Below are 10,657 nucleotides of genomic sequence, written 5' to 3' on the forward strand. Positions count from 1 at the left end.
CTATATATGCTCACATAATATTAAACTCAAGAAAAATCACATATCAAGTGTGGAGCACCAAATAATATTAGACCAACCAATGCAAGAGGTTGTAAAGATGGAGATTTTAAAGTGGCTCAATGCAGGAGTGATCTATCCTATATCTAATAGCACGTGGGTAAGCCCAGTGCCACACATTCCAAAAAAGGGTTTTATCATGGTGGTTCAAAATAAAAAAAATGACCTCATCCTCGTCCGACCATTCACCGGATGGAAAGTGTTTATGGACTACCAAAAATTTAACTCATGGACCGAGAAGGACCATTTTCCAATGTTGTTCATGGATCAAATATTGGATAGACTTGATGGAAGAGGGTGGTATTGGTTTTTTCATGGGTACTCGAGATAAAATAAAATTTATATTTCCTTGGAGGACCAAGAAAAGACAACCTTTACTTTCCCATATGGAACATTCGCATTCAAGTGAATGCCATTTGGTTTGTGTAATGCCCCGGAAACCTTTCAACATTGCATGATGCCCATTTTTGTAGTCATGGTTGAAGACTGTATGGAAGTATTAATGGAAGACTTATTGATAGTGGGAAACTCTTTTGAGTCGTGCCTCAAAGACTTGAATAAAGTGCTTGAAAGGTGTGTGGAAACAAACCATGTCTTGAATTTAGAAGAATGTCACTTCATGGTAAAAGAAGTAATTGTCTTAGGCTGCAAGATTTCTATGCGTTCTAGTTGATAAAGATAAGTTTGAGGTAATTGCCAAACTTCCACTGCCCATCTCCGTAAAAGGTGTTCAAAGTTTTTTTACCATTCTAGGTTCTATTGTCATTTCATCAAGGACTTTTTGAAGATAACATATCCTATGTATAAACTTCTTGAGAAAGAGTAATATTTCAACTTTGATGAATCATGCCTCAATTCATTCGAGTATCTTAAGGATTTCTCAGTTCAGTATCCATTGTTGTGGTTTCGTATTGGTCATACCTATTTGAGGTAATGTGCGATCCAAATGGTATTGCATTAGGTGCTATTCTAGGGCAGCAAAAAGATATGTTTTTTAATTACTATGCCATCAAAACCATGAATGAAGAACAACGCAACTACACTGTCACCGAACAAGAATTATTGGCGGTGCTTTATGCCTTTGAGAAATGTTGGGCCTATTTGTTTAGAACAAAGGTTGTGGTACATACGGTCCATTCAGTTCTCAAGTATCTCTTAGACAAGAATGAAGCAAAGCCACTGTTAATTAGGTGTATTTTGTTGCTACAAGAAATCAACTTTAAGGTGAAAGACAAAAAAGGATGTGAGAATCAACTGGCCGATCATCTCCCTCGACCAAAAAAGGCCCAATGTTGAGGAGCCAAGGTTAAAAGAGACATCGATGCTGAAGCCTATTAATAACGAGTGTCAAATTGTTTTTTTTCCTCTAACTCCCATGTATCCACCTATCAAAAAATGGTCATTGAGGAGGGGAAAGCTTGATAAAATCAACAAACATTTTGATAAGTTTATCAACCTTTCTAGTAATATCCCTCTCATCGAGTCATTGCAAGACATGTCGGGGTATGGAAAATTATTGAAATATTTGGTGTCTTAAAAAATCTTATGGAGGAGGAAACCGTAGAGATTACACACCATTGTAGTTCCGTTATGACAAGTGCGTATCTTGAAAAGAGAAGTTAATGCACCACTGTCACTTTCACATTTGCTAGGGCATTGTGTGACATTGGGGCAAATGTGAACCTCAATCCTTATACGATATTTCACTAACTTCGTTTGAGCAAGCCCAAACCCACCCAAATAAAGTTGCCTATGGACAATCGATCCATTAAGAAACCTATTAGGATTCTCCACAATGTTCGAGTAAAACTAAACCATTTCATTTATGAGAACGACTTTGTTACTATTGATTGTACCATGGTCTTTGCTGTTGGGAATGCATTGGTAGATGTGGAGGCCAGAGAAATGAAGTTTATATTGAATGGTGATTTGGCATCCTTCAACATATAGAAGACCAAGAAACAACCAATGGACCAGCAAGTTATCTCGGTAATCGATGTTGTTTATGGTGAGGTGTCTAACCATGTCAACGTGATCTTGTTGAATGATCATTTCATTGGGGTACTTTGGAATTATTAAATGGAAGAAGTGGAGGAGTATGATAAAGTGGTATCTTCTCTCACCAGGCTTTGGTTTCACACCAAGAACCCGACTAAGTTAGATCTTGATCTTCAAAACTGCGAAAGTCCACTGCCAAACCATCCATCTTAGAACCTCACAAATTTGAACTAAAGCCCTTGCCACCTCATCAAAAATACGTGTACTTAGCGGAGGATGAGACTTTGCCGATCATTATTGCTAGTGACCTAAACTCCTCACAAGTAGAATAATTGAAGTTGGTGGTGAAAATATACATTCGGGCCATCCGATGGACGGTAGCGAACATCATTGGCAAGATCCTTATATATGCTCACATAAAATTAAACTCAAGAAAAATCACATATCCAGTCTGGAGCACCAAAGAATATTAAACCAACCTATCCAAGAGGTGGTAAAGATGGAGATTTTAAAGTTGCTCAATGCGGGAGTGATCTATCCTATATCTAATAGCACGTGCGTAAGCCCAGTGCAACACATTCCAAAAAAGGGTTGTATCATGGTGGTTGAAAATGAAAAAAATGACCTCATCCCCGTCCGACCATTCACCGAATGGAAAGTGTTTATGGACTACCAAAAATTTAAATCATAGACCGAGAAGGACCATTTTACAATGTTTTCATGCATCAAATATTGGATAAACTTGATGGAAGAGGGTGGTATTGGTTTTTTGATGGGTACTCGGGATACAATCAAATTTATATTTCCTTGAAGGACCAAGAAAACACAGCCTTTACTTTCCCATATGGAACATTCTCATTCAAGTGCATGCCATTTTGATTGTGTAATGCCCCAGAAAACATTCAACATTGTATGATGCCCATTTTTTGAGTCATCGTTGAAGACTTTATGGAAGTATTCATGGAAGACTTCTCGATAGTAGGAAACTCTTTTGAGTCGTTCCACAAACACTTGAATTGAGTGCTTGAAAGGTGCATGGAAGCAAACTTTGTCTTCAATTTGGAAGAATTTCACTTCATGGTAAAAGAAGTAATTGTCCTGCAAGATTTCTGGGCATTCTAGTTGATCAAGATAAGTTTGAGGTTATTGCCAAACTACCACTGCCCATCTCCATAAAAGGTGTTCAAAGTGTTTTTGGCTATGCTAGGTTCTATCGTCATTTCATCAAGAACTTTTTGAAGATAACATATCCTATGTGTAAACTTCTTGAGAAAGAGTCCAATTTCAACTTTTACGAATCAAGCCTCAATTCATTCGAGTATCTTAAGGAATTTCTTAGTTCAGTATCCATTGTTGTTGCTTCTGATTGGTCATACCTATTTGAGGTAATGTGCGATGCAGGTGGTATTGCATTAGGTGCGGTTATAGGGCAGCGAAAGGACAAGTTTTTTAATTAATATGCCATCAAAATCATGAATAACGAACAACGCAACCACACTGTCATCGAACAAGAATTATTGGCGGTGGTTTATGCCTTTGAGAAATGTTGTGCCTATTTGTTTGGAACAAAGGTTGTGGTACATACGGACCATTCAATTCTCAAGTATCTCTCAGACAAGAATGGAGCAAAGCCACTGTTAATAAGGTGTATTTTATTGCTATAAGAGTTCAACTTGAAGGTGAAAGACAAAAAAGGATGTGAGAATCAAGTGGCCGATCATCTCCCTCGACCAAAAAAGGCCCAATGTTGCGGAGCCAAGGTTAAAAGAGACATCGATGAGGAATCCTATTAATAACGAGTGTCAAATTGTTTTTGTTCCTCTAACTCCCATGTATCCACCTATCAAAAAATGGTCATTGAGGAGGGGAAAGCTTGATAAAATCAATAAACATTTTGATAAGTTCATCAACCTTTCTAGTAATATCCCTCTCATCGAGACATTGCAAGACATGCCGGGGTATGCAAAATTATTGAAATATTTGGTGTCTTAAAAAATCTTATGGAGGAGAAAACCGTAGATATTACTCACCATTTTAGTTCCATTATGACAAGTGCATATGGTGAAAAGAGGAAGGATCCCGGATCCTTTACAAGTCCACGCACCATTGGCACTTTCACATTTGCTAGGGCATTGTGTGATATTGGGGCAAATGTGAACCTCAAGCCTTATGCGATATTTCACTAACTTGGTTTGGGCAAGCCAAAACCCACCCAAATAAAGTTTCCTATGGACAATCGATCCATTAAGAAACCTATTAGGATTCTCCACAATGTTCGAGTAAAACTAAATCGTTTCATTTATGCGGCCAAATTTGTTACTGTTGATTGTACCATGGTCTTTGCTATTGGGAATACATTGGTAGATGTAAAGGCCAGGGAAATGAAGTTTATATTGAATGGTGATTTGGCATCCTTCAACATATACAAGACCATAAAACAAGTAATGGACCAACAAGTTATCTCTGTAATCGATGTTTTTTATGGTGAGGTGTCTAACAATGTTGACGTGATCTTGTTGAATGACCATTTCATTGGGGTACTTTGGAATTATTAAATGGAATAAGTGGAGGAGTATGATAAAGTGGTATCTTCTCTCACCAGGCTTGGGTTTCACACCAAGAACCCGACTAAGTTAGATCTTGATCTTTAAAATTACGAAAGTCCACCTACCAAACCATCCATCTTAGAACCTCATAAATTTGAACTAAATCCCTTGCCACCTCATCTCAAATACGTGTACTTAGGGGAGGATGAGACTTTGCCAATCATTATTGCTAGTGACCTAAACTCCTCACAAGTAGAATCATTGAAGTTGGTGGTGAAAAATACATTCGGGCCATCGGATGGACGATAGCGGACTTCATCGGCAAGCTCCCTATATATGCTCACATAAAATTAAACTCAAGACAAATCACATATCATGTGTGGAGCACAAAAGAATATTAAACCAACCCATGCAAGAGGTGGTAAAGATGGAGATTTTAAAGTGGCTCAATGCGGGAGTGATCTATCCTATATCTAATAGCACGTGGGTAAGCCCAGTGAAATACATTCCAAAAAAGGGTTGTATCATGGTGGTTGAAAATGAAAAAAATGACCTCATCCCCGTCCGACCAGTCACCGAATGGAAAGTGTTTATGGACTACCAAAAATTTAACTCATGGACCGAGAAGGACCATTTTCCAATGTTGTTCATGGATCAAATATTGGATAGACTTAATGGAAGAGGGTGGTATTGGCTTTTTGATGGGTACCGGGATATAATCAAATTTATATTTCCTTGGAGGACCAAGAAAAGGCAGCCTTTACTTTCCCATATGGAACATTCGCATTCAAGTGCATGCCATTTAGATTGTGTAATGCCCCAGAAACCTTTCAACATTGCATGATGCCCATTTTTGAAGTCATGGTTGAAGAATGTATGGAAGTATTCATTGAAGACTTCTCGAGAGTGGGAAACTCTTTTAGGCCGTGCCTCAAACACTTGAATAATGTTCTTGAAAGGTGTATGGAAACAAACCTTATCTTGAATTTGGAAGAATGTCACTACATGGTAAAAGATGTAATTGTCTTAGGCCGTAAGATTTCTGGGCATTCTAGTTGATCAAGATAAGTTTGAGGTAATTGCCAAACTTCCAATGCCCATCTCCGTAAAAAGTGTTTAAAGTTTTTTTGGCCATGCTAGGTTCTATCGTCACTTCATCAAGGACTTTTTTAAGATAACATATCCTATGTGTAAACTTCTTGAGAAAGAGTCCAATTTCAACTTTGATGAATCATCCCTCAATTCATTCGAGTATCTTAAGGAATTTCTCAGTTTAGTATCCATTGTTGTGGCTTCGGATTGGTCATACCTATTTGAGGTAATGTGCGATGCAAATGGTATTGCATTAGGTGTGGTTCTAGGGCAGCGAAAGGACAATTTTTTGAATTACCATGCCATCAAAACCATGAATGACGAACAACGTAACTACACTGTCATCGAACAAGAATTATTGGCGGTAGTTTATGCCTTTAAGAAATGTTGGGCCTATTTGTTTGGAACAAAGGTTGTGGTACATACGGACCATTTAGTTCTCAAGTATCTCTCAGACAAGAATGAAGCAAAGGCACGATTAATTAGGTGTATTTTGTTGCTACAAAATTTCAACTTTAAGGTTAAAGACAAAAAAGGATGTGAGAATCAAGTGGCTGATCATCTCCCTCGACTAGTGGGCAAGATTAAAAAGCATGGGAATATTTAAATTGTTAATTGTTTTCCTGATGAGTTGATTATGTCCATCGAGGATAAAGGTATACCATGGTATTTGGACTTTGCCAACTATGTCATGAGTTATCTACTCCCCGATGGACTGAGTTTTCATGAAAAGAACTGATTTCTATTTGAGCCAATGAAATATTTCTGAGATGAGCTATTTTTATTCCAAGAATATGCCGATGGAGTTATTAGGCGCTGTGTCATAGACTTAGGAAGCTTGTCAATAGTCACCTTACAGAGGTCATCATAGAGGAAGCTGAACTACCGCAATGATTCTCTAATATGGATTTTATTGTCCTTCCATGCATAAAGATGCTGTTAAATGGGTGAAATCTTGCCAAAATTGTCAAATGCATGGTGGCATTTCAAGAAGGCACAAGATGCCTCTCAACCCTAACTTTGAGTTTGAACTCTTTGATATATGAGGAATCAATTTCATGGGACCCTTTGTGATCACCTTTTGCAATAAATACATCTTCGTGGCGGTCGATTACAATTCAAAATAGGTGGATGTCTTCACACTCCCCACAAATGAGAGAAAATGTGTCACCTCCTTCCTAAAAAATAACATTTTCACAATATTGGGTACCCCTCAGGCTATTATTAGTGATGGCAGCTCACATTTTTGCAATCGGATGTTTGGTTCTCTTCTTGACAAGTATGGAGTCATGCACAAAGTCGCTAGCCTATACCACACTATAAAAAAGTGGTTAAGTGGAAGTATAAAATTGTAAAATCAAAGTTATACTCAAAAAATAGGTGAATGTAGGATGCACTAATTGGACAAGGCATCTTGATGAGACACTTTGGGCCTATAAAACAACCTACAAACCCGAATTGGGATGTCACCCTATAAATTAGTGTCTGGTAAGGCATGCTATTTGCTCTTTGATCATGAGCATAAGTCTTTGTGGGCTTTAAATAGATTAAATATAAATTGAGGAGAAGAATCTGAGGCACATGTGACACAACTCAATGAGATGGATAAATTACAACTAAAGGCTTATGGGAGTGCGACATTGTATAAGGAGAAAATGAGGAAAATATAGTATGGTTTAGTTTTAGTAAAAAGGTGAGTCGCTTCTAGAGCATTGGTCTTGGCTGCTTGATTTCTCTTTAAAGTCTTAAGCATTCCTTGGATATTGCATTTTATAATGAGGGGTGTTGTGAAATTAGTCTAGTATATGGGTAATGAGCTACTTGCGGTTGCGATTCAAGTTGAAGTCGGTGTGGTCTTTAAGGCATAAAATTTAGGCATAAGTAATTGTGTCTCATGGTAAGAGGTGGTGTTACTTGGGGACAATAAAATGCTCTAAGTTAAGGGTGTAGATTAGTGGTGATTTTACTACTCATTTACATCCAACATTCATGCACTTTGCCTTGATTAAAATGATTTTACTGAGACCTTCGTATAAGTAAGTTCTCTAATATCTACTCTTTGAAGGTATAGAATTGAAAAGATAGAATTAGTGGATTAAATCTCAAAATAATAAGAAGGAAGCAGAAGAAGTGTAGCTGCTTACTCAAAGCTAAAGGGACCTCGGGTATCGCACTTGCAGGAGGATCACCACGATCACTATCAGCTAAGCAGAGAACCTATTTAGCCTTTGGTAACGTGATCGCAATCTAAGGGACATGATCATAAATGGGCAAGTTGGCCAGCATCACGCTATTGCATAGTCATAACTGCGATCGTGGTTATGCAATCACAGTTAAGCCCCATGACCGTGGCATAGCAGGATAACTGAAGAAAGGGCAGCTTGGTAAATTATACAGTCAAGCCAAGATTTATAGGGAGAATTCAAAACACTCTAGACATTGGGAGAAACCCTAGAATTGGGGGGGGAAAGAAAAAGAGAGCTTTAGATAGTTTTTCTATTATTGTGATTTTGGCTTTCAAGGAGAAATTAGTGAAATTGGATAGTGGATTGAAAATTATTTTATCCTCTCTTAGTATAAATTCCATGGATTCATTACTTGCTAATTTTTTTTCCTTATCTAATGAATATTTAATTTTTTTTGTCTTGGGAGTATGTCAAACTAGAGTGTGATTGTGTGTGGATATTGTTATGTTCGCATGGATGTTAGTTGTTTAGTATGGATTTCACCATTACTTGAATTTATGTGTTGGAATTTGATGGGTGAAAACTCTAAATATCCAAATGGGTTTGATGGGTGAAAGTCCCAAGATTTAGAAACCCTTTGTCATTCTCGAAAGAGGGATTAATATTATGTAATCCGTAACGTCCTCGAAAGAGGGTTATAGTGGGACAAATAAATGGTGGACAATTGAGTATATGGGTTTCTACCTCTTGAAATCTTAGAAATAAGTGCATTAGGAGTGTAAATCATGTCAATAGCTTTATCCTAGAATAGGGATGCTTGATTAAGGTCTTGGGTGACCACGTAGTTCACATTTGTTAGGTGCTTGAAAGAGCCAATGGGTGAAATCATTGTGGTTTTATCAAAACATTGACCATAATGACCTTTGACGTAGCCTATCCTTTAATTAACAACTAAATATCATGCCAAACAATCATTAAGCCACACACTTTTACCTTTAGGTTGACAGAATCCCAAGATTTCCCCCATCATTATTGTATAGAATAAAACTGTTGTCTCTTGATCATTTTCTAAAAATCATACAAATAATTCCCAAGAAAATCCCCCCATTTTATTTTGACATGTGATTTTTGTTTCCATTCTGGGTAATTTCTTCATAATTTAAGCATCCATTAGGCTTGAAGTCATTAGTTCACTCAGCTAGATTCGACCCCAATTCAAATTGGGTTAGTTGATAAGGATCACCTCACCCCTAATTATGGGAGTGAGCTAAGAGTTATCAAATATGTGATTTATTATAGTTTCAATTGGATTGAGCATCTACCTTTGGAAGAGTTTTTTTTTAAATAAAAGATACCCTTCTAGTATTAGGATGTCCCCTTTTAAGGCATTGTACGGTAGGAGGTGTATATCTCATATTGGTTGGTTCGAGCTTTGTGAGTCAGATATGTTTGGTCTGAATTTGGATTATTAAGCTATGAAAAAGGTGAAGGTGATTTCGGATACGTTGAAGGCTGCCCAAAATTATGAAAATCCTATACGGATGTAAGGAATAAAGACTTGGAGTTTTAGGTTGGAGATAAGGTATTCCTAAAGGTATATCCTATGAAGGGGCGTGGGTGTGAATATCTTGACTTCTGATTCAATTGTTCGAGGAGCAGGGGGTTTAGGTTTTGGTGAATATATTTTGGTAAGAAGGGGAAGCTCAGTCTTTTGTTTGTTGGTCCTTATGTGATTTTGTTGAGAAATGGTAATTTTACATTTGAATTAGAGTTGCCTTATGGTTTGTGCTCCATTCATATGGTATTACATGTATCTATGTTGAGGAAGTGTCTTGGTGATTCTTCTTCGGTGGTTACTTTGGAGGGCTTGGGTATCTCAAATTCTCTATTGTATGAGGAGGTCCCTATTGATATCTTTTATAGATAGGTTCATCGGTTATGGACCAAGGATGTGGCATCGGTTAAGATTCTATGGTAGAACCACAAGGTGGAAGAGGCTACATAGGAAGGGGAGGAGGACATGGAGTCCAAGTATCCGCACCTATTTTCTAATCTTCGAATTCATGAATAATTATGTGTTCTTCAATGTACTTTTGTTTTCAAACATTTTTAAATGATAGATTAGTATCTTTGCCTTTTTGTTTTCTAACTTGGTTAATGCTTGGATTGATATATGATAATGTAAATGAATAATGCCTGTGGTTACCTTACCTTGTCTGCCATTCGGGGACGATTGTTCCTAGTAGGGGAGACTGAAACACCCTAGGTTTGGGGTCTTAGAAAATTTATGGATTTCAGGTTCTTAGATAGGATACGATTAGGGGAAACAACTCGTACACTAGGATACGAGTGGTATAGGTTAGTCGTATCCTGACCAGTGATGGTTAATGGGTTTGATTTGGTTTCTAGAATCTATACGACTTGGGTGGTATGATTTATATCGGTGGATATAGTTTGTTTGGTTAATTTATTTGATATTAGACTTGGTAGACCATGTTGGATCTGAGTACAAGTGGCTTACCATGATCCATAAGATAGGGTAAAAATCATACCATAGACTCATATGGTAGGCAATATTCGCTCTACTTTAGATTATATATTGTCAGGGGTTTAGATCATGGGTACCAGTCATATGTATGAATACGATATGGGTTAGGGTGAGTCGTACATTAGAAAGTGTTGGGTCCAATATAGATGGCGTTGGGTACGAGTGGTGGGTACCACTCGTGTTGGAGGGTACAATTGGTATGGATAGTTGTATCCCTCTTATGGGATTCT

Source organism: Capsicum annuum, unplaced genomic scaffold (assembly GCF_002878395.1).
Source record: "Capsicum annuum cultivar UCD-10X-F1 unplaced genomic scaffold, UCD10Xv1.1 ctg82325, whole genome shotgun sequence".
NCBI classification, from domain to species: Eukaryota; Viridiplantae; Streptophyta; class Magnoliopsida; order Solanales; family Solanaceae; genus Capsicum; species Capsicum annuum.